Source organism: Colossoma macropomum, unplaced genomic scaffold, assembly GCF_904425465.1.
Source record: "Colossoma macropomum unplaced genomic scaffold, Colossoma_macropomum, whole genome shotgun sequence".
NCBI classification, from domain to species: domain Eukaryota; kingdom Metazoa; phylum Chordata; class Actinopteri; order Characiformes; family Serrasalmidae; genus Colossoma; species Colossoma macropomum.
The window spans coordinates 4,261,840-4,285,678 of record NW_023494790.1 but is presented as its reverse complement, the minus strand read 5'-3'; the positions used below and the strand labels follow the sequence as shown (position 1 = coordinate 4,285,678).

Below are 23,839 nucleotides of genomic sequence, written 5' to 3'. Positions count from 1 at the left end.
TTTCCCTACGCCCTGCTTTAGTCCATGTTTATGGATATCAGTGTGTCATACAGCATCACAAACCACATACTCAAGTCTTTTTGGGGTAAGGGGAGATTCAGGGGTAGGGGAGATTTGGGAGAGAAGGGAAGATTTGGGAGAGAAGGGGAGATTTGGGAGAGAAGGGGAGATTTGGGAGAGAAGGGGAGATTCAGGGGGGAAGGGGAGATTCAGGAGGGGAGATTCAGGAGGTAAAGGGAGATTTGGGAGAGGGGAGATTTGGGAGGGAAGGGGAGATTCAGGAGTGAATGGGGAGATTTAGGAGGGAAGGGGAGATTTAGGAGGGGAGATTCAGGAGGTAAAGGGAGATTTGGGAGGGAAGGGGAGATTCAGGAGGGAAGAGGAGATTCGGGGGTAAAGGGAGATTTGGGAGGGAAGGGGAGATTCAGGAGGGAAGGGGAGATTCAGGGGGGAAGGGGAGATTTGGGAGGGAAGGGGAGATTTGGGAGGTAATGGGAATGTAGGAGGTAAGGGACGATTCAGGAGGTAAGTGGTTTTGGTACTGTTTTAACCTTATTGTACACTCTCACAGACTTGTGAAAGTGCAGCCACAAACACTCTCGCCCACTTTCTGCTCCGCTCTCTTTCATCTCCGCCTCTCTGCTCTGAGTGTGGATGGAAATGTGAGTAAAGGAAAAAAGCAGGGATGAAATCACCGGAGGAGCAGGCGTGCAGAAACAGAGACAGTTTCCTCCTGAAGTCTCTGCTCTGAAGGCATGACTGAGTTTTCCATCCCTCAGCGTGGGAGTGGACACTGAGAAGGAGATCAATGCAGCTCAGAGGAAATGCCCAGAGCTTAACCTCACACCAGACTGAACACTGATACAGGACACTCTACAGGACACAACACAGAGTGCACAATACAGGACATACATCTGGACACACGACAGGACTCACAACAGGGTGCACAATAAAACACAAAACAGGACACTCAACAGGACAGAACATGACATTACAGGACACAAAACAGAGAACACTTAGGACACACAACATGACATCACATGACACACAACAGGGAACGCAATGGGACACTCAACAGGACACACAGTATGACACTACAGGACACACAACAGGGAACGCAATGGGACACTCAACAGGACACACAGCATGACACTACAGGACACACAACAGGGAACGCAATGGGACACTCAACAGGACACACAGTATGACACTACAGGACACACAACAGGGAACGCAATGGGACACTCAACAGGACACACAGCATGACACTACAGGACACACAAACAACAAGGAATACAATAGCACCCCCAACAAGCAAGACACTCTGGGAACACAACAGGACACACAATAAGACATCCAACATCCCACACACACACACAACAGGGAACACAACAGACCAAACAACTGGACACTCAACTGGGAAACAACACAACGGCTATCAGGACTCGCATTAGGGAATACAATAAGAGACCAAACAGGACACACAACACAGAACACAATACAACACAACAGGACACACACAACACAGAACACAATACAACACAACAGGACACACACAACACAGAACACAATACAACACAACAGGACACACACAACACAGAACACAATACAACACAACAGGACACACACAACACAGAACACAATATAACACAACAGGACACACACAATACACAACACACAACACAGAGCACAATATAACACAACAGGACGCACACAACACAGAACACAATACAACACAACAGGACGCACACAACACAGAACACAATATAACACAACAGGGCACACACAACACAGAACACAATACAACACAGAACACAATACAACACAACAGGACACACACAACACAGAACACAATACAACACAGAGCACAATACAACACAACAGGACACACAACACATAGCACAATACAACACAACAGGACACACAACACAGAACACACTATAACACAACAGGACACACACAACACAGAACACAATACAACACAACAGGACACACACAACACAGAGCACAATATAACACAACAGGACCCACACAACACAGAACACACTATAACACAACAGGACACACACAACACAGAACACAATACAACACAACAGGACACACACAATACACAACACAACACAGAACACAATACAACACAACAGGACACACACAGCACAGAACACAATATAACACAACAGGACACACAACACAGAACACAATACAACACAGAACACAATACAACACAACAGGACACACACAACACAGAACACAATACAACACAGAACACAATACAACACAGAACACAATACAACACAACAGGACACACACAGCACAATACAACACAGAACACAATACAACACAACAGGACACACACAACACAGAACACAATACAACACAGAACACAATACAACACAACAGGACACACACAACACAGAACACAATACAACACAGAACACAATACAACACAACAGGACACACACACAACACAGAACACAATACAACACAGAACACAATACAACACAACAGGACACACACAGCACAGAACACAATACAACACAACAGGACACACACAACACAGAACACAATACAACACAGAACACAATACAACACAACAGGACACACACAACACAGAACACAATACAACACAGAACACAATACAACACAACAGGACACACACAGCACAGAACACAATACAACACAGAACACAATACAACACAGAACACAATACAACACAACAGGACACACACAACACAGAACACAATACAACACAGAACACAATACAACACAACAGGACACACACAACACAGAACACAATACAACACAGAACACAATACAACACAACAGGACACACACAACAAGACATTCAACACTCAGAGACCGAGACCGCAGTACTGCTGCTCCTGTCCCAGCCTGCGTCCGATCTCGCCATCCCTCTTCCCATCATTTGTCAACAAGACCCCGGGATACTTAAACTCCTCCACCTGGCAGGTCCTCTGCCCTCACCTGGAGGGGGCCATGCCATTCTTTTCAGGGCGACAAACAACAACCAACACAGGCCTTTATCTAAAGGCTGTTTTCACACTAGAGCTTCTTCCAGACCCAGGAGCGGAACAGAGAACCGATCTCTGGTCCTCCTGAAATTGGTGGTCTGGGGTAACCCTGGTGGGTCCGCTGTGTGTGTGGAAGCTCTCCACTCCCGGCGCGGCGTGTGGGGCTGCGTGATTGGTTCATTTTGTAACCTGACTGCTTCAACGTATCGTGTCACTTCCCTTTTCGAGTGTGGTGATGGGGGAGAGGACTGCTGTGGACAGACAGAGCTGCTCTGCACTGCTTCGGTGTTTGTATCCAGGTAAAATAATGAAAGCAGCAAACAGACGAAGCTGCCGATCATTCTGCAAACCTGCGCTCAGAAAAGTGAAGTATGGAATTGTGTGATTGATCCACAGATTGGATGGAATTCCTGTGTGTGAAAGCAAAGCAGTGATAATAAGCCCCTCTCCCAACAAGGAGCCCAGAATCAACCTTGGTTGTGGACTCAAATATTCGGGAGTGTGAAAACGACCTTAATCAGTACCTGTGCTCTTGGACTTGAGCCCATTGGGGTGGAATCGGTAAGGAAGGAGAGAGAGGGAGGGATAAAGAAGTGCAGAGAATGAGGAGAGAGTAGATATGATGGGTGGTGGGAGAGAGAGAGAGAGAGAGAGAGAGATAGAGAGAGTGTAAAGTGAAACTGTGCTGAATGAAGGAAGTGCAGAGTTAAACTGAATCACATTCACTCAGCAGGAGCTCAGCACTGCAGCAGCAGCTCCCACCCAGACCCCAGAGGAGAACATCATCTACAGAACCGGACTGAAGTATCAGAACCACCTAACTGAGAGAACGTTATGTTTCGATCTAAATCTATATGTTTGGATTTACCAAACAATTTTATGGTCACTGTAAAATTGTGTTATTATACACTCGGACAAATGACGGTTCTTCATAGGTTCTTTAGTAAAGGGAGTGGTTCTCCTTAGATCCATGAGTTCTATACTTTTCTACATAGTTCTATTTGCAGGGTGAAACTGTATTTCAGGTTGATGGAGATTGTGTTACATATTGTTCTATATAGAACCTTTTTGAAAACAGTTCTATATAGCACCAAAAGGGGTTCTGCTGTTGTTACAAGCTTGACATTGTCACAATAGCAGAACCCTTTTGGTGCTATATAGAACCACACAACACGTTCTCCATCAATCTAAAAAAAAACACGTCACCATGCAAAGAACTATTTAAGCATGAAGTGGTTCTATGTAGTTCTGAATAGAAACATTCCCTTTACTAAAGAACCCTTACAGAACCATCTTCTGCAGCACAAATAGTACAAATAAAGGGAAACAGTTAAACACAAACACATTCGGCAAGTTTCATAAAAATTTCACAGCATGATTTGCATTATTATGTAACAACTGTGTTATATTTAAACTTGCATAATAGAATTATTTACTTAATTCTATATTGCATATTCTGTGGTGTGAACCAAGATATATTTATTCATTTATTTATCTTGAGCTACACCTACTTGTTGTTCCCATTTTAGTACTATTTTATTATAATTGTTTTGTTATTACTTTATTATTGTGTTTAATTTTTTTTTTTCAATATTTTTTTAATCTGTTTCTGCTGTTATGCTGGCTTGTATTTGCCTTCCTGATTGTAACGCAAGTTACAAGCTGCATTTTAATGCATGCAAAGTATACAGTTAATCATTATTATTATGTTGTGCACTATAATTTGCATTTACATCTACATAACATTTCAGCTATAGGGTTAGGTATAAGTGTATATATGTATTTCCATTTTATTTTGCATAATTTGCATATGTTGTACTGTGTAATTTGCCCTTCATAATACCACACATGCTCTTTCATGGCTCTGATGTCTTCACTGTCATTCCTGTTATTCTAAAATGTGGAAAACATTAAAAATAAAGAAAATCCTTCATAAGAATGTGCGTCCAGACGTCTGACTGACAGCGTTCTGCGCTGCAGTAATAACGCAGAACCAACGTGTACATTTTCAGTTTTTCAGCTGCTTGTTCAGGATTAGAGAGCAGCAGTGTTTCTCTTTATGTTAGCAAGCACACTGAAGCTGTACAGCTCAAACATAACAGTGTGTGAAATATACATCAGCGTCCACATTGCCGGACAACCCTCCGGTCAGGAGAACCCAACTCCAACCTGCATGTGTTCAAACTTTACAGAAATACACGGAGGAACACAATTCACTTTGACGGCCTACATATTGAACACCGTGGATTTCTGGATGTGGTGGATTAATCCAGTACAGACTGTATGTTTGAGTGATGTGATGATGTAATCGGATATCGTCAATGATAGACAACAACCCAGTGAAGATGATTCAAAGGTAATAATCATGTTGGAAAAGAGACCTAATTTAATTTTAAACAGCTCGTCATATGAAAATCAATAAGGCTATGGTGGAGTATATTCTGCACCGTGTCCACCAGGTTTCCCAGAATGCAACATAAAATTCAGCGTCCTGTGTTCAACTTAAGTGTCTTGATGGTTCAGATGACCTGCAAAGTTCTGAAAACATAATACTTCATGGTTTCCCTACATCCTAGAAACCACCTGGAATACCATAGAAACCAACTAGCAAGACCCTAGCAACCACTTGGAATACCATAGCAACTGCCAAGGGACACCATAGCAACCACATCCAACCAATACCATGGGAAGCCAATAGCGCTGGAGCTGAAAACACCTCAGTTTTTAAAAATATGTGAAGCACAAACAAACTTGTATTTGTCACTCACTCGTTAAGAGCACATTTAGCAGCCTGGAGTTTCTCCAGCAGAGGGGGCTATTAGCACACAAATCACCCATGAATCCACACCAGCAGGAGCTCATGAATGTAATAACAAACACTAGGGGTGACATAGTCATCAGAATATGTTGGGTTACTCAGTATTTTATTATTGGTGTTGGCACCTCTGTATCCAATTGATATTCGTCTCATTATTGCTTGTCTGCCAGATTTTTAGAAGCGAACTTTTCCCACAGTTTTCGAGATACTGACAGCGAACCAACTCCAGAATGTTCAGTCTTTTAACAGCCTTCTGATCAGATGTATGATTGTTGTAGAATGATTGTTACATTATAATTTTCTGCCCATAGGAACGAACGGCGGAACTATGTGGCTAAAAGTTTGTGCATCCCGATACAAGCAACTTCCTAGCAACCATGTAACTGCCAAGCAACATCCTAGTAACCACCTGGGATGCCATACCAACCGTCTAGCAACACCACAGCAACCACCCTACCAATACTGCTTGAGCTGCGCAGTCACTTTGTTTTCTTCAAGAAATGGACTTTTACTAGTTTAGAATGTGATTTTTATTAAATATTTTGGATTTAATTCATTTAAACCCAGTTTCCCCTCCTTGACAGTTGAGATGTGTTTGGTGTTTTAGCACTGGAGCTACAAGGTTAATATAGCTAACAAGTAATGTAAGCTTATACGCCTCCAATTAGCACGGTGCTAACCGCAGGCCTAAATCATCACACACTTGTTCAGTAATCTGTAATAGTCTTAATTATGTGGTTTCTGGCACCGTATGACTCACTGTTATGTATAAACATGGGCTATTTTTTCCATTTTAATAAGGCAAAATAAATCAGCCTCCAACAAGTCAGTCCGAAAAGCAGAATCTTTTTTTACCATATAAAAAGCTTTTTATTTTCCTCTAAAGTGTTCCTGGAACAGATGGCCAGGTCAAGAGCTTTGGTCACATGGTCAGAAATGGCTCAACGTGAGGACAATAACAGACTGAACCAGCAGAACATCAAATAAAACCCCACGACATTCCACATTCTGTTTGGTTTCCTCTCAGACGCTGACCACCGTTCGCTTCATCCCACAGTGCTGTAGTTTTGTTGGCCTTGTCTTCAGCCCTGTTTTCTAATTTTGAAGTTGTTTTCTCTGTTAAGGCGCAATTATCTGGCTTTGGGACTCAACCACTGAACTTAAGGCCTGAATTTTCTCCACCGAGGGAGGAGAAACGGATGGAGCCGAGTCAGAAGGCGAGAGCTGGACTTCATAATAACTCTCTGCTGCACACATTAGAGGAGCAATGTATGCAGCAGTTTAGCCCCATCCATTCAACCTACAGCAGTTTAGCCCCACCCATTCAACCTACAGCAGTTTAGCCCCACCTATTCAGCCTACAGCAGTTTAGCACCACCCATTCAGCCTACAGCAGTTTAGCCCCACCCATTCAACCTACAGCAGTTTAGCTCCACCCATTCAGCCTACAGCAGTTTAGCCCCACCCATTCAACCTACAGCAGTTTAGCTCCACCCACTCAGCCTACAGTAGTTTAGCCCCACCCATTCAACCTACAGCAGTTTAGCCCCACCTATTCAGCCTACAGCAGTTTAGCACCACCCATTCAGACTACAGCAGATTTAGCCCCACCCATTCAGCCTACAGAAGTTTAGCTTCACCCTCTTCATCCGTGTCTTCATTCTTCTATCTTCTTTGTAATTTATCTCCCCTCCATCTCCATCATTCTCAATATTTTATCCTTTCTCTTTTCTTTCTCCATTGCTTTCTCCTCTCTCTTTCCTTTTGCTCTCTGTCTCCTTCTTGAACTCTCTCTTTTTCTCTCTCTCTGTCTCTCTCTCTCTCTATCTCTCCTCTGCAGCTCTGGGCTGTGTGGAATCAGTTTGTCCGTCCGAGCTCCGTATCATCCTCTCCAAAAAAGAGGTGGAAATGGAGTGAGGGATTCGTTTGGCATGGAGGACGAGGATCCTGAGAGAAAAGAGGGGGGTGGGGGTGGGGGGGGGGTCAGCTTCACATTAAAGGCAAAACCCAGAACCGTCCCGTCGTCAGTTCAGTTCAGCTGAGTTCAGTGCATTTCAGAAGGAGCTCTAATGCTCAGAAACAGCTCTGCAGATCTCCAGCACATTAATACATTCATGTGTTTTAAAGGCTGAAGTCGAGCTCTGCTGACAGGGTCTCCTCAAAGATCAGCTCTCTGACACACAGTTTCAGTCGGGGGGCGGAGCCTGAGCACAAAACAGCAAGTCAGGTACAATGTATATATTATCTGAGGTTAAATTGCTTGTTATTTTTTTGTAAAGTGCCTCCAGCCCCACCCATTCAACATCATACAAAATATAATGAGGAGTGGGTGCGGCTAAACTGCTGTAGGCTGAATGGGTGGAGCTAAACTATTGTAGGCTGTAGGCTGAATGGGTGGAGCTAAACTGCTGCAGGCTGAATGGGTAGGGCTAAACTGTAGGCTAAATGGGCGGGACCAAGCTATAGTTTGATCAGGTGGGGGTAAACTGTAGGCTAAACGGGCAGGACCAAGCTATAGTTTGAATAGGTGGGGGTAAACTGTAGGCTAAATGGGCGGGACCAAACTATAGTTCGAATAGGTGGGGTTAAACTGTAGGCTGAATGGGTGGGGCTAAACTATAGGCTGAATAGGCGGGGCTAAACTATAGGCTGAATGGGCGGGGCTAAACTATAGGCTGAATGGGCGGGGTTAAACTGTAGAGTTAATGGGCGGAGTTAAACTATAGGCTGAATGGGCGGGGCTAAGGTTTAGGCTCAATGGGTGGGGCTGGACTGCTGTAGGCTAAATGGGTGAAACTAAACAGTAGGCTGAATGGGCGGGGCTGAACTGTAGGCTGAAAGGGTGGGGCTAAACAGCTGTAGGCATAATAGGTGGGGCTAATTTGTAGGTGATTGGGCGGGGCTAAACTGTAGGCTCCATGGGCGGGGCTAAACTGCTGTAGGCTAAATAAACAAATATATTGGTATGTGTGAATGTAAATGTGTTTTCATCAAAATCAAAACAACAGTGAATTTAAAACCGGCTGTTGTTGCTGTGTTGTTTCTATGTATGATGTACTGTGGAGTGAACAGCACATGTAAAAACTTCACCAATGTTTGGACCCAACATCAAACCCCTATTTCAAAAGAATAAAATGGAAGGAGAAAATGCAGTTTTTCTAAGATAGAGGCTTTTTTAAATGATTACTTCCATCCCTGACTCAGATACCCATCAAAAGCTTCTAGACGTGGTTCCTCCTGGTGCTTATTGATTGTCCGTCTTTCATCAGATGAAGCCCTGATCTCCGCTTCTGCTTTTTCTTCCAGCTCGGTCTGTCTGTAGGAGGTCTGATCAGGACACCAAGCCGCAAAGGCAGGATGTGTATGATGTGGATGGTGAGAAAGCTTTAGTTCTGCTTTGATTCCGCCTCTCTGAGTCTTCACTAAGGCTGTAAATCACCAGCTTTATCACGATGTGATCCTACATTGATTCTTTTAGCCAACAACCCAATGATTTTTGATACCTTATAATTTGCCAGTGTAACTGGGTTCCATACTGGGGTCTGCAGTCAATATGAAATGATGTGGCGTCAGAGCCACCTGAGTTCAGTTTAGCTGAGGACTCTTACTTTGACAGGCAGGGCTGTGTGCTGAGGTTAACAGTGGCTGCATTTACATGCAAAGATTTTTGCCAATCCGACTGAATACAGTCCAATTACAGATTAAGACTGAGGCGTTTACATCTCACTGTAATTAACAATCTGATGAAAATCTTCGTTTACATGCTCACTACAAGTAAACATTACCATGACAGCGAACATCACGTGAGTCCAGTCAGAGTGAGATGAGCAGCAGTGAGCAGTGCTTGTGTTTTTAATTCCTTTAAAATGATGTCAGACTCAGGAAAACGTCCTTCACATGTCCTTATTAAAGAAGGCCGAGAGGAAGACATCGTGTTCTGAGACATGTAAGCTGGACGTCCGTCCCACCGCCGTCTTTTAAAGATCAGAGCATAAACTTCGTCTCCTCTGCAGACCAGTTTCTGCTCCGCCATGTTGAACGGTATAAACTTTCACTATGACGCGACGAACATGATCAGAATGGTCTTAAGCTTTCCGATAGGGAATGTAATCAGATACAGGCGTTTACACAGATATCATTCTTCTATTTAACAAATTATTTACAGGATTACCCACCTCGTTCAATCGGATAGAAACTGTATTCTAAATGGCCTCAATTGGACTAGACTATTCCGACTGAGGTGTTTACATGGACGTATTCTTTTCTGATTGAGCTATTAGTCGGATTATTAGGCTGCATGTAAACGTGGCTACTGTGAGCACAGCAGTAAATAGAGTAGCTTACTAAGCTGGCAGTGAGAGCAGAGCGCTAGCCTAAGCCTGAGAGCCAGATTCCCTTTGTTTCTCTCTGAGTTTAGGAATTTTAATTTACAGTATCTTACCTCAATTCATACATCCATTCTGAATCAAACAGTCCAGTTACTGTAAATAAACAGTTCTTGTGCCTCGTGTGGAAATAAGTGTAAACCAGCTACACTGAGAACTACAACAGTCAGCAGTTTCCACACGAAGGGTGGCACAATTATAGTATCATCATCAGTGATTTTATGTTAATTTCATCCTGTGTGACTTTAAAAAGGGAACATGTCTGCAGAATCTGTGTAGCATTAGCATAGTTATCTCAGATGGACAGGAGTGTCACACTCACATAAACGTCAATGTAACCGCAGACCTAAAGGTGTTAGTGTGGTTTTGCTAGACATCTGATTTAAATGCATTTCATTTTAAATTAATTTAATTTACATTTCATATTAGACTTGTGTCTACACGTCATTCTTTTCTGTTTTAAAATTGACAAAAAATATGGCAAAAATGTTCCAATCAGGGATTAGAAGTGTCCCGCAGGTATGAGCACTGGAAACTAGCAACAGCATGATGAGATGCAGAACTGCCATTTACACCAGCTTCTGAGGTCCAGGGGTCATATTAGAGGAAACCTCCTCTCTGTATGTCTTAAGTTAAGATCTGACTGCTTAAGATCAGATTTTTCACAAACTCGGATTACAGAAGCAAATCTGATCTTAATTTAGCAATTTTATCTTATCTTACAGCTTCTTATCTCCTGTTAAGAAATCTTAACTTGATTGAGGCGTTTACACATTATGAAGTCTGTTACCTGGCAACCGACCATACGCACACAGCTGAAACATAATATATCAAAATAATGTAAAAATGCGACTATAAAAGGTCAAAACTAAACTAGAGTGTGATAAACTATAAGTTGTGAATACTGTGAGAGCGCCCCCTGCTGTTTATCAGAGCGTCGCCGCTCCACAGTTTCAGTCTCCATTTAATTTAAACAGTCTTCTCTGTGATGTTGCTGTTCAAAATGTTGTGCTGAAACAGGTGAAAGATGCCATGAATCTGAGAGGCTCCTCAGTCTGCAGGTTAGGTTGACAAGTCAGGAGCACTGCCTCTGATTGGCCGACAAGTCAGAAACACAGCCTCTGATTGGTCGACAAGTCAATAGCACTGCCGCTAATTGGTCGATAAGTCAGGAGCACTGCCTCTGATTGGTCGACAAGTCAGGAACACAGCCTCTGATTGGTTGACAAGTCAGGAATACAGCCTCTGATTGGTCGACAAGTCAGAAACACTGCCTCTGACTAGTTGACAAGTCAGGAGCACTGCCTTTGGCCAACTAGTCAGAAACACAGTTTCTGATTGGTCGACAAGTCAGGAACGAAGCCTCTTATTGGTCGACAAGTCAGGAACACAGCCTCTGACTGGTCGACAAATCAGGAACACTCCCTCTGATTGGTCAACAAGTCAGGAACACAGCCTTTGATTGGTTGACAACTCAGGAGCACTGCCTCTGATTGGTCAACAAGTCAGAAACGCAGCCTCTGATTGTTCAATAAGTCAGGAACACAGCCTCTGACTGGTCGAGAAGTGAGGAGCACTGCCTCTGATTGGTTGACAAGTCAGGAGCACTGCCTCTGATTGGCCGACAAGTCAGGAACACTGCCTCAGACTGGTCAACAGTTCAGGAGCACTGCCTCTGCTTGGTCGACAAGTCAGGAACACAGCCTCTGATTGGCTGACAAGTCAGGAACACAGTTTCTGATTGGTCGAAAAGTCGGGAACACTCCCTCTGATTGGTGGACAAGTCAGGAACACAGTCTCTGATTGGTCGACAAGTCAGGAACAGTCTCTGACTGGTCAACAAGCTGGGAGCACTGCCTCTGATTGGTCGACAAGTCAGAAACACGGCCTCTGATTGGTCAATAAGTCAGGAACACAGCCTCTGACTGGTCGACAAGTTAGGAGCAGTGCCTCTGATTGGTCGACAAGTCAGGAGCACTGCCTCTGATTGGCCGACAAGTCAGGAGCACTGCCTCTGATTGGTCAACAGTTCAGGGACACGCCCTTTGATTGGTCAACAATTATCTGCTTAACTATCAGGAAGGGCTCCTGCTTGCCTGCCACGATGCCCACCTACAATATCATCATCTACTAGCGATGGTTGGTGGGCGCAATTTAACGATGGAATGCTGCTCACGAGTCACCGACCTACTGACCAGAGCTCTAATAAAGCTCTCAGCTCTGCCTGTAGATTCTCCACCACGCTAACAGTGTGTTTGTTTTGATCAGAGACTCCCCACTGCTCTCTTACACACATCTCACCAAGCTTTGACGTGTCTACCAAGCACTCGCTCACCCAACACAACATCTCTACTGAAAAAGAAATATTTATGAGAGCTTTTCATGAATGTTTCAGTGATTATGAGGAGCAGATCGTCTTTACTCAGCTACACGTAGCATTTCTAAGGGAGACACAGACAAATTCACCCCGTTAAAACCTCCAGCTCAGCCACGGTTCTGCTCTCCTTAAACACCTGAGGCAGGTAAACAAAAGACCAGACTCCACGTTCTCTACAGAACAGCTCTGAGACTCAGATCTCTGAGCGGGAGATAAAGTTTTTACTGTGACACTGCAGACGTGAGGCTAAATAGATCCACCTTGATAGTCTGGATAATTTCATCATCAAACTATTGCATACATTCATAAAGAAAACAGTTTATCATAACATAGTAGACGCTAAATAATTCTTAATAGACTTTGAATAATTTATCATAGATTCTGAATAATACAGAATATTTTATAGAGATACTGAATAATCAATAGTAGATACTGAATAATTCATTCAAGATCCTGAATAATTTGTAGAAGTACTGAATAATTAACACTAGCTACTGAACAATTAATAGTAGATTCTAGATAATAACAGTGGATACTGAATAATTCATTCAAGTTCCTGAATAATTAATAATAGATACTGAGCAATTAATAGTAGATATTGAATAATGAACAGTATATACAAGATCATTTCTAGTAGATACTGAATAATTAATAGTAGATACTGAATAATCAATAGTAGATACTGAATAATTTATACTAGATACTGAATAATTCATAGAGATATTGAATATTTAACAGTATATACTAAATAATTCATAGTAGATATTAAATAATTAACAGTACATACTGAATCATTACCAGTATATACTAGATCATTTATAGTAGATACTGAATAATTCATAATTCAATTGTAGAGATACTGAATAATTAATTGTAAGTATTAAATATTTAATAGTAGATTCTGTATAATTCATTGAAGATTCTGGACAATTCATAGTAGATAATAAATAATAAGTCTTAAGATTAATAAATAAATAAAAACTTCGCAGTTTAAGGGGTTAATCAGACTAAAACCAGAAGAGGGCAGAAGAGGTCAGAAGAGGTCAGTAACCCTCCTCATGAAGATCTACTGTCAGGCAGAGTCTGGCCAATCAAGCCAATCAAGGACGTCTGATGGAGTTAATTATCTGGAGCAGGTTAGGAAGGTAGATCTCCAGGACCAGAGTTGGTGACCACTGGTTTAGAGTACACTTATAATTGTGTATTCAGTGGGTTTAGTTCTTTCATTGCTTAAAATATACATCCACTATAAGAGTGAATAAATCTCCAAGCTGTGAGTGACTAACGATGACCAATGGCTCCAGAATGACCAACCTGATGTATAACATATCAGGAAGTCCAGGACAAAGGCATGTTCAGCTGTTACAGTTTAGTCTGGATCTCCAGGAATGTGTGGAGAATGGGAGGGCTTTGGCTGAGTCAGGACAGAGAGCCCAGGGGTCAGGGGGTTGGGAGGTTTGGGGCGTTGGGGGTGTTTTGGCTCTGAGAACAGAGAGCAGGTGGTGCGATGAAAGATTCAAAGATCTCTCCATGTGACTGTGTTTGGAGGTGTTGGTCAGCAGAAGATATGGGAAGCGTTTAGCGCACTGTGGACCAACGGCCAACAGACCAAGAATTTAGTGAAAAGCGGTCTTGTTTGAAAAGAGCCGTAAAGTGTGACAGTGGTGGTGATATGATTGGGCCCAGTACATTTATGCCCACCTGCTTCTGTCATTCGCCAACCCAAAATGACTTCAAATGTACTTTTTAATATTACAATCTTATTCTAAAATAAACAAACTCTCCTGATATATTCAAAACTGCGTATTTTTGACATTTATTTTGACATTCAGATTGTTTTCAACCAAAAACCACAACTATGAGGCATAACCAATGCAGAGTAGGACAAAAACTCTTCATAGAAAAAAAATATCAGCTCTTATGTGACTGTATAGTTTGGAAGCTGTAAATGAATGGCGAACAGCAAGGGGCCCTAAAGCAGAGCCCCGGGGGACGCCATATTGCACTCACTCTATATTCAAAAAACACTTCCTTTACACTGAAGAAAACTGCAGCATTCCATCAAGTAGGACCTACCAGAGAACCTATGAGATGGTTCTAACTTTACTTCCTACTGGATTAATCAGAATATTTCTGAAAGATGTTCAAGGTCTAAAATTCTTTGTTGTATCTTGTCATAAAATCTCATTAGCTATGTCATTCTCTCTTCATCCGGGGTTGATGAGAGAAGGATGGGTTCCTCCCTTGGGCCTGGGTTCCTCTCGAGGTTTCCTCCTCTTACTCCTAGGGAGTTTTTCCTTGCCACTGTCGCCTCTGGCTTGCTCATGGGGGGGCTTGGACCCGAATTCAGTCCCTTACGTCTATACATGGACTCCTTTTTATTTTCTTTTTTTTCTATTTTCTTTTTTCTTTTGATCCTTCCATAAACTGCTTTTCTGTAAAGCTACTTTGAGACATCACTAGTTGTAAAAGGAATTATACAAATAAATGTTGCTGTTGTTGTTGTGGTAAACCAGGTAGGAACATCCTAAACCAGCCACATTTTCAAACCTATTGAATCCCGAAGTACAAGAAGAGAGACTTCCACAACTGGTAAATTAATAAAACACTGAATCCATGCTTAGTGTTTCCGAAAGCCAGACTACTGAATCCGTCTTTACTGTTTCCGAAAGTCAGACTTGAAAAAGGCTAAAAGGAATTACATTGCATGCAACTCACAACTAGTGGCATGAAAGTTTCATGTAAACCAGCCTTACAGGAGCCTTGAAGCAAACATTTGATGTAAGACTGTAACACCATCCACTGGACATACTGATTTCACAATTGAGTATAATCTCTCGCCCTTCAGGAATAAAAGAGAACAAATCTGAAACATTGACACTAATATTGACATTAATTAATCATTTCTGTTCTGCTCTGGGCGCTTATGAAACAGAGTCAGTGGAGCCAGAGCGCCGGGCTTTTCACCACTCGCTTTGTGTGGCTGTGAATCTGACTCATCTCCAGCTGCCCTGAGGTGAGGACCGCTTTAATCAGGTGCGCCGGCTGAGCACTGCAGGCCTTTGTGTTCGGGAATAATTGGAGTCCTTGATTTAGGAGCTAAGAAGGAAAAGTAATTGCGTGTGTTGGTCATTACTGTGGCCATTGTACCGCCAGCACTGCGCTGATCTTGCGGTCACTTCTCCAACGAGAAGAGACAAAACGAACAAAAGGAAAACCATTTACCATCTTGGCTGATTTCTAAAGACAGAGTTCCGAATCTTATTTCTCACCGTTCGCTGAAAATAATAGCGGCCGTGAGTGAAATGCCAGGAATGAAAAGGGCACGAAATGCAAACCTGTGAATAAAGAAGCAGCCAAATGACCGCTGATTTCAGAAGAATGGATGGACGCTGACGGACACAAACTAACGCAAAAAGGGGAAAAAGCAACAGAGTAATGAAATGGAGCGGCAAAATCAATCAGCGTGTCGCCTCTTCACAGCCGCTGTAGGACGTTATTAATTACCGACAGCACTTACGGCACTTAAACAGCATTCTGCTTGGCTGAGCTGGACACTACACAGGTTCTGGACAAAGCACTCTACGTCTACAGATCAAAAGGTTGGGTTCTAGGTTTTCTTTGTTAGTTTGCTTAACATTTTAATTAGAAAGCTGTCCGGATCTCGCCACTGTTCTTCACAAAAGACACCTGCAGAACGGAAGGAATTCCTGACAGATTTCCGACCTCGAGAGTAATGCCGAAAATGGACAAAAATGAGCGATGCTGTAAAACAGGGGTGGGGAACTGGAGCCCAGCACAGCTTGGTGATTTCCCTGCTGTAGCAAACCAACCAAACCTGGTAATTAGCTCAATTACACATATGGCTGTTCAAAAAACCTGGAAAAGTTCAAAGGGAATTATGCTGCATGTAACTCACAACATGCAACTAGTGGCATGAAAGTTGCATGTAAACCAGCTATAAAGAAAACTTGATGCAGACATTTGGTGTTGGAATATAGCACCATCCACTGGACACACTAGCTTATACTTTCATATTAGCTCATCCACTAAAACATTCCTTAGGGAACCAAAAGCGGTTCTTCTAGGAAATTTCGCAAAGAACCCCATTGAACATTTCAAGAAGGAAGACGACAGCAGTGCTGCTTGCAATATCTGTAAAATGATCAGTCGAGTACGAGTGAAAACACCAGCAATGTGTTGAAATCTATATTGATGTCTTTCGACACAGCACGGGCTAAAATCCCAGGAATTCCATGCGTTTGACACTCCATGCACGCGCGCACTGCATCCCAACAGAGTGCGTCGGTACAGAGGGTAAATATCCTGTTATAATAACATTAAAGCAGGCAGGATCAGTAGAGTTTTTCTTTGACTAAGAAAAGCGAAATAAAACCAAATGCTGGACAAAAATTTTATTAGTCAGTTTTAGGTTTGTTTTCCAAGTCTGATCTTTTTAAGAAAAGGAGCTTGTAATTTAACAGCTATCAGAGATGATAAAACAGCTGTGTTGGCACTGAAAACCAGGGTAGGCCCACTTTTTCCTCACACAGAAAGCTGATCAGGAATCAATAAGGGAATCGTTAAAGAATCGGGACCGATAAACAATCAATAATGGCACTGGTTTCAATTAAATGTTATCAATTCCCATCCCTACTCTTCATACTAAGCAGAAAAGTTGCCCCCCCCCACCAAACTTTTCCAAGGGAGTCCATCCATCTATATATAGACAGAAAAATGTACAGCGACCCTAGAAGTATTTGGACGTTTGTTTCATGCTTAAAAACGTATAACGTTCGTCGTGTTTCAGATCGTTATATCTTTGCAGATCTTCTGCAGGTTTATATCCAAAATGCCTCTGCCTGCTTCTGAGTTTATGAACCATCAATAAACATGAGCGACAGCACTGTAAGAAAAACAGCTCCAGACTTTGAAGTTTCCACCTCTGATCTGAGGGTCGTCTGGATGGAGATCTTCTCCAGACACTCCACCATTGGTCCCATGTTAAAAGTGTCTTTTCTCTCTGAAACAAACATCATTTTGTTGAACATTTTATGAAGCAACTGAAGGAACTTCATTAAAGTCAGCACTACCAATCAAAAGTTTGGGATCACTGTCTCCCTTGGCTGATCTGCACCGTTTGACCACCACTGAGCTTCACGCTGTACAACGCTGTGCAAACCTCACCTGCATGAACTGACCCTCCTGATGATGCTGCTGCTGCATAAACTCAGACTATCTAATGAACCACTTCTCCACCTGTTTTTCCCCGTTTTTGCATTCTAATATTTTATACTAACACTCTTCCTCTTGCTTTTATGGAGTTATTCCTTGCCACTGTAAAGCTGCTTTGTGACAACACCTGTTGTAAAAAGTGCTACATAAATAAACTTTGACTTGAATTGACTGACTTCATTCATATAAAACCAGTTTCTTTGAAGTTGCGTGTATAACATGATTCTACGATTAAACTCATTTCTAAGCTCCAAACAGACATTTTCATTGATAAACAGAGCTGTAAGTGAGTTCATGATAACTGATAAATCTGTACAGCATTTAGAATGAACTGATTAAGAAAATGACACCCACAATGTCTCATATTTGAAAACCGATAACCAAATCTCACTAATTAAACAGGCACTCAGAGTGTTTTTGTGACAAATTACATTAAACAGAACATTCTAACTTTTTTATTCCAATAAAATTTATTTTTTTTATTTTTTATCATGTTCTAACTTTATTGTAAACTGTGAATGAAGTGTTGGTTGAAATTTTAGTGTTTAGTTTGTAGCATTTCAATCTACACTGTATGAGTTGTTACTGAATGACTGTTATTATTATTATGACCAACTTGTGAGCGGTAATGTTCAAATACTGTGTAGGGCCCAATGTAGGTGGATAGACAGAGAGACAGATAGATAGATAGATAGATAGATAGACACATAGACAGACAGACAGATCATCACACAATAGCACCCAGAGGTGAACTGAACCACAGAGACCCGTAATTTTTTGCAGACTTCGGTTCATTCGGTTCACTATGGAGTGTTCACACCTCACAAACTAAAGTAAAAATCTGATTGGTCCACACAAAAAGCAGGTGTAAATGCTGGTGAAAGAAAGCAGGTATGTGTGCTCGAATGCTGAATTGGGCCGGCAAACAAGGCAGGTGTTGACAAACTGACCTCTTTCTTTAGTTCGGTTTATTTTGCCAGGTGTGAACACTCCACTCGCACTCAGGTTCACGCTAAACAAATAAACGGCGGTCTGGAAAAAATGATGGGTCTCTTCTCTGCACTGAATTCGGTGTGTATCTAGACTATGGGTCAGTGACTCTGACCACCAACCCCCCCGCAACCCCCAGTGTTCACATATTGCCACCAAAACAACCATAAATATAGCATCTCCTTCATCTGTTTTAGCACCCCTGCAAAAAAACCCTGGCGCCTCCCCTGAGAGATAAATAGACAGATCAGGAATATCTCACTCCTCTCTGTGGGTCTCCGAGTGTCCACTGTTGGTCAGTGTTCAGCAGTAATGGACCCCTACAGCTCAGCTGCGACATGAAGAACTGAAGGACTTTATTTTCCTCTCCACAGTCTGCAGGGTTCTGCTTCAAACACAGCGGAACATCAGGGGATCTCTCCATCATTACACACGCTCACCACACACTGAGGAGACCCCCCGAGTCACTCTGACACTGAATCACACTCACACAGAGCAGAGTCCGGTGCCAGTAACGCTTTTGCTTCGTCAGTAAACACTTGACCGTCCTTGTCAGGAAAATGTTTGTGTTCTTGGCTAAAAGCCCGGAGAACCGGCAGGACACAAACACACACACACACACACACACACACACACACACACACACACAGATCAGGAACGGGGAAAAGAGGGCAGAGCACAAATAACGAGGACGGCAGCTGGTGAAAATCTTCATCAGCGTGCACCAGGGCTGAACGATTCATCGTTTTAATATCGCGTATATACATGTCATATAAATATATTTATACAACAGGTAGTTCCGGCCACGCGAGCTGATTGGTTGAGAAGCGTTCTAACCATGCTGTTATTTCACCATAACATCACGGGTTTTTCAAAAACACTATCACTCCGCTGAGACGCCGTTGCTAAGCAACGACTTTGACAGCTGTAGGAGACGCTCAAGCCGTTTGAACGTTTTTACTTCTTACTTTGCCACAAACAGAAAACGGACACTTTTAAGATCACATTTGACCGACAGCCGATTTGGTCAGACTCTGAAGATGAGACGACACTAAATTCCCAAACTGTCATCACCACTGAGCAGCTTTTCAGTCGGCAGCTGTGACAGAAGAACAGCTAAACAACCTGGAATCAGCCAGAAATGAACCCAACACCATTCGCCAAACTAAATGGGCTGTAAGATGCTTTACAGACTGGCTGGAACAAAACAACATTAATACTGATCTGGAAAAAAACTGACAAAACTGAGCTGAACTTGATATTGCGGCAGTTTTGTGGCTCAGTCTGTACTTTAAAAGGCGAGGCTTACAGCAGACTGAGCAGCGAGTGGGCGGAGTTTGTTACTCTGACGTAGAAACAAGCTGCTTGTTAAGGAACTATAATTTGGTGAAGGAACTGCGAACATTAAAACATATTAAACGCCGCGTTCACGGCCCAGTTTATTAATTTATTACTTTATTCATTTAACTGTGGTATAAAAGCAATAGAACACTCGAGGAGTGTGTTATCGCCAATAACATCACGGCTGTGATGATCTACGGCGACCAAATCACAGCTGTGATGTTATTTCACAATAACACACGACCTCGAGTGTTCTATTGCTTAAACATATAATTGCATTTAGATGAAGATGAGCTTGACCAATCAGAGTTTCCCTTTCCCGATCCTGTCCCTCTATATCTTGACTCTGTCAGTCTGGTTCCATACCTCTTTCTCCTGATCCTGATCTTCTCTTTTCTGATTCTCTCCCTCTATTCCCTGACTCTATCACTATCATTCCCTATTTCATCCTTCTCCTTGATTCCATCCACCTGATTCCATTGATCCCATCCCTCTTTCCTGATAACATTCATCTTATTCCCGATTCTTTCCCTCTCTTGATTTTGTCCCACTTTTCCTGACTATTTCCCAACTCCAGTCCTCTTTCCTGTTTCCTTCTCTTTCCAGATTTCATCCTTCTCATTCCTTGTAGGTCCTAATTGTCTCCATTTCTTTCACGGTTCTATTCCTCTCTTTCCTGATGGACGGATGAGAGGAGCTATCATGACTTCCTCGTGTAATCCAGCTGTAATCCATGTTATTGTTTTCTTTCCTTTAATCTCTCATCTGTCTTTTCTGTTTTCTCTCTCTCTCTCTGTGTTATAAATCCACTCTATAAACTGAACCAGGGGGGTAAATCCTGATGTGTCCGTTTCTATAGTGACCCACACAGCTGGACTGAGGGATTACACTGTCCTGACCGTATGTCCACTGTAATCTCACTTTATTACACTCAGAGGAACAACAAACACCACCGCCGGCGGGACAAAACCACCGGAACAACGAAGGAACATCTGTCCAGGCCGAGGCCTACAGCGCTAATCCTGCATGCTAACACCACACGAGTGTGTGTGTGTGTGTGTGTGTCAGAGTGTGAGAGAGAGAGACAGACAGAGAGAGAGAGACAGAGAGAGAGATGGCTCTTTTTCAGATCACAATGCCTTTACATAAAATCTTAGCCTTATTTTACTCTCTGAACTCTGAAATATTCATTTTCTAATATTATTTTTAACACTGCTAAGTTTTTCTTCTGGTCTCTCTCTTCCTTTAATGCTGCCAGCCGTTGTAGCTGTACTTTAGCCCATGTTTATAGATAACAGTGAATCATACAGTGTCAGAAACCACATAATCAAGTTTATTAGAGACACTGAAACACTCCACACGGCTTTCCTGATGATGTACAGTAATGATTTACAGTAAAGTATCAGTGGAGAGCACAGACATACAGCACTAATGGAGGCTGAATAAGCTGAAACCTGTTTTTTTTGTGTGTATTTGCTTGTTGTTTAGCGAGTGACTGAAGGACTTCACTCTCCTGATTGTCAGCTGTAGTATTTGGTTTGAAGGTTGGCGTGTTTTTAGTGTTATTTGTGGATCGGCCTATATAACATCACATATACTGTATATATTTTGGTCAGCAAGCCTCTGTTTAGAATCGTGTGTGAACTGTTTTGAGAATACAGCTTCTGAATGGACAGAGGTGTTCAAGTAACTAAGGCCCAATCCCATTTCCTATTTTTACCCCTACCCCTTGTTTTCAAGTGTCCCCTTTGCCCCTTGGAACTGAATTAAGGGGTAGTGGTTGAAATCTTCCCTCTGAAATGGGACCCTCAAATAAAAAGAGCATCACTTCATTAACAGCTACCAGCGCTGCTCTGTAGGCGACCCTGCCAGTCTGCAGTGACAGCAGAGGAGGGTAAAGTTCAGCTCCTCACTGCTGGGCTTTAGTTACATTTAGGGAATCATAGCCCTTTATTATCAACCCCGTCCCCCCATTCTTTCAGTGATATGAGGCTGAAGTCAGATATTCGTCAGCTTCTCACTCAAATTTTCCCGTTCCACCTTAAATGGAGCAGCAGTTCTGATGCCTGAGGCTCCAGAATGTAACTGCTGCTCCATTTAAGGCGAAATGGGAAATTTAGCTAGCTAGCTAGTGATTTTTTATGCTTGCTATTAAGAAATTCATAAATAATACACTAAAACAACATTAAACTAAGATAATACGATAGTTATCGTAATTTTTAACAGAGAAAATTCGTTTTTATTTTTACATTTACATCTTTACATTTATTTTTCTCATAACACTCTGTTTGGAGTGTCTTAAAAACCTCCATTTGGAGGGTCCTGTAGCCCCAACACCTCACCCTACCCCTCTACCTCAACAAGAATCAGGACACCCTACCCCTAGACGTGAACGTAAAAACGGAGGGGTAGGGCTAAGTGGTAGGGCTGAGGGGTGAAATAGGATTGGGCCTTAGTAAAACTGTAATGACGCTTCAAACAAGTCTCAGCATAATCACTGCAAATACAGACCATCCTACCAAAGCCACGGTTATATGCCGTTGTTGGACCAGTGGTTTCCTGCTCTGGTCCTGGAGATCTACCTTCCTACAGAGTTCAGTTCCAACCTGCATCCAATAAGCTTTACTGAACTCTAATGCAGCTGATCCCGCCTATCAGGGACTTGGGAAGAGGCTGATTAGCTGGAGCAGGTGTGGCAGACTGTGGTGGTTGGAACTAGACTCAGATCTTTAGGACCAGAGATGGAGACCCCTGTATTACACAGTGAAAATCCTTTTATCTAAACTGACCCATCGCTTTGTTTATAGAGCAATAAATACATGACGAGATCTCAGCAGAGTGCCAGCACTAAAACAGTAGAAAGATAGAAGAAAAGGTCTGCAGACAGAACCAAAGCAGCACTGTGTAATATTTTAGTTAAAACTGAAAGAAGAAGCGTTACTGAGCATGGAGAAACAAAAACACACTACAATATGGTGAGCTACGCTGCTGCGCACTGTAAAATACTCATTTAAAAGTCAGAGGCATCAAATTTTTCACACCACGTCGTACGTCTTTATGTATTAACGTCACACACAGACTCAAAAAGAAGGTCTGGCTCGATGTTTAGACCTCAAATGATCTCAAAATCAACATCATACTGATGAAGATGTGATGACAATAGTAGATAATTCACTCACATCCTCAGAAGACGCTCCTTCACCACGTTTAGACTGAGTTCTCTTTAAATTCTCTTTCAGCCTCGCAAAAGTCAGATTCATCCGCTTGTGGGAGTCCAAAGCACACCCAGTGTTACAAAATGTTCTTCCACACGTTGCACGCAATTACACATTTCCACCAGAGAGGGCTCTACATCCCCAAATCCTACATAGTGCTGCTTTAAACATGTAAACGTGCTTCATCAAACAACCATCCATGTAAATGAGGCAAAGAAACAACAGCAGTACAGTTACTAAACTGCGAGGTATAAATATCGTTGCTGTCCGAAAAAACAAGTACCTCCAAACTGGTGACTTTATGGGAGGGCAAAATGTTCTTTATTTTTAATGGAACTTAATGTAAAGAGAATTTCTTCAAAGCAATTTTGGAGCATTTCTGTTGCTCCATTCACCATGAAACTACACAATGTAAAGGCAGCTGGCTCAAATGAGTTAATAATGCA

At 42.4% G+C, this 23,839-nt stretch overlaps 1 protein-coding gene across 1 annotated transcript in view; it reads right to left on the bottom strand.

The window, feature by feature from the left end:
• sdk2b (sidekick cell adhesion molecule 2b) overlaps positions 1-23,839 on the bottom strand; it is a 476,580-nt gene that overhangs the window by 193,123 nt on the left and 259,618 nt on the right. The gene's annotated exons all lie outside the window — the stretch shown is intronic.